Source organism: Elephantulus edwardii, unplaced genomic scaffold (genome assembly GCF_000299155.1).
Source record: "Elephantulus edwardii isolate Elephantulus edwardi_28Jun2011 unplaced genomic scaffold, EleEdw1.0 scaffold00085, whole genome shotgun sequence".
Classification (NCBI taxonomy): domain Eukaryota; kingdom Metazoa; phylum Chordata; class Mammalia; order Macroscelidea; family Macroscelididae; genus Elephantulus; species Elephantulus edwardii.
The window spans coordinates 8508237-8510591 of record NW_006399835.1 but is presented as its reverse complement, the minus strand read 5'-3'; positions in this window follow the sequence as shown (position 1 = coordinate 8510591).

Here is a 2355-nt window from a genome sequence, read left to right as displayed (position 1 = left end):
GAGTCATTTGCGACTCATAGCAACCCTATGTACAACAGCCCTATACCGTGCTCTATCCTGTGCCAATCTCATTGCCTCTGACACACCCATCCTGATTACCCCAGTCACTGAATCAATTGTCAATGATTTTATCTTACTTGGTTTCACAATCTTGGTATCAGCAGTCAGGAGATAATGGGGCATATAGCAATGGGAAAGTCTGCTGTCAGAAACCTCTAGAAAGTAGTGAATACCAGTATTTTCAGTTTGAAGGCCAAGATATGTCTAATTTGGGCTGTGATTATTTCATAGACTTGCTATGCATGTGAGAGAACTTGCAGAATAATCTGTGGCCTTTTTAAAATATGACATCTTTCTCCCAAAATAGTGTTATGATGAGCTTTCTTGTTAAGGATTTGAGATAAAAATACTGAGCCTTTGTTACTCCTGAATATATTATGATAATATATAGTAATAAATATCTTGGTTCAGGAGGGAAAATATACTTAAGGAAGTAATTTCTATAGAAAGCTATTTGTTTCTTCTATGCAGTAGGCTTTAAGTTTATATATATTTTTGATCACTTATAGAGAAGGCAAATTACAGAAGTACAGATAAAGTGTGCTTAAGTTAAAAGAAAGATAGATGCAACATTAACCAGCCATCCCCAAGGTAAACAAGTGGAGTTTAATACTTCTTTGAGACTGGTAATTAAAATCTCTGAAATGAGCAGCTAACATCTTAGAACAGATGGTACAGGCAGAGTAAGTGAAGTATTCTGCAGAGAACCTTGACTATGAGAACATTCTGTGGGTTAAGAGCTCTTGTTTTTAGTAAGAGGAAGCTGGATATTTGAATAGAAACTGGTGGCCTACTTCATTTTAAAATATCTACTTCATTCTGATTTTTTTTTCATGCAGGTTAACTAACACTAACACAATATTGTCACTAAAATAGTAGAAAATTTTACAAAATCAGTTGTTATAATAAATACCAGCAGCAACAAAAACGTTTGCTTAAAACACATTTAGACAAAACTGTGAATTTAAAATCATCATTGTCATTAAGTAATAATAGCTGGCTATAGGAATATTTTCTTAAAAACGAATATATTCCTGCAGAAATACTGTACACAACTTTATAGACAGTCATTTTGATGTCACCCCTTCTAATGATGTCACCAAGTGCAGTCTATAACAAACACCTTTATATCCACCACCCCAGTGCTATTAACTGCAATCACCTGAACAAAAATACAGTTGTTGTTTTTATGTGTTGGCAAGTGAACCCCAACTCATAGCAATCCCATGCACAATAGCTCTGAACTTTGCCCTATCCTGAGCCAATGTCACTGTTTGCAACATACTACCCCTCCTTTAATACCCTTGAAATGAAATACATGGGGAACCTAAGCGGCTTTGGTTCCTAATGGATGTTAAAAACAAGTAAAACAGGAAGTTACTGTATTTGATGATGTGATTGATCTTTATCACCTAGAAACTAACTGGACTTCTATAACACAGTGAAGGTAAAGCATGTCTAGGGTACAGAAGGTCTCTCAGGATTTATTTGTACTGCCCTGTGACTTAAGTAAATAGAAAACCACAATAACTCATTTCACTCAGTTATATATGTCCCAAACCATTCAGGAATGAAAATTTGTGCCACTTTACCAGATAAAGCCCCATAACCAATTGATGTATTTACTAAGGGCAAATGAAAATTATAAATATCAGCACTGAATATGCAATTACATGTAGAAACTTCTATGTTAGGAGCATTTATCCCTATTGTGTTAAAATATGTTCATATCTTTGATGTACGTGGAACCATTTACGCTTTCTATGTTATTAACTCATTCTGTTATAACATACAATGTTATGTATATTATTTTAGTTTTTTAACATCATAGTATTAAAGCAGTATTAAATATCTATTACTTTTAGGGAGCTCTGTTGGCTTGATGGCAAAGAACTATGCTGCCAAACCAAAGGCATGTAGTTCAAATCCACCAGCTACCCCACTGTTTCTGCTGCAATCTTCTCTTTTGTGATGTACTGTCTCTGAAAATCTGCTTGGTGGGGGTCAACTATGAGTCAATTCCTACTCAGCAATCTATCCCAACAATAAGTAAAATATTTAAGCTATTAAGTTCTGTAAAACAAGCATCTATCTCTAGGAAAGTGTTATTCTACTCTTCCCATCATATATGTCACATAATTATATCATGGTAAGAAAGAAAGAAATGGAACGCATAAATATTGACATATTAGGCATTGGAGAGATGAGATGGACTGGCATGGGGAATTTTGAGTCTGATGACCATATGATATATTACTCTGGAGATGAAAAGACAAGGAAAAATGGGGTTGCCTT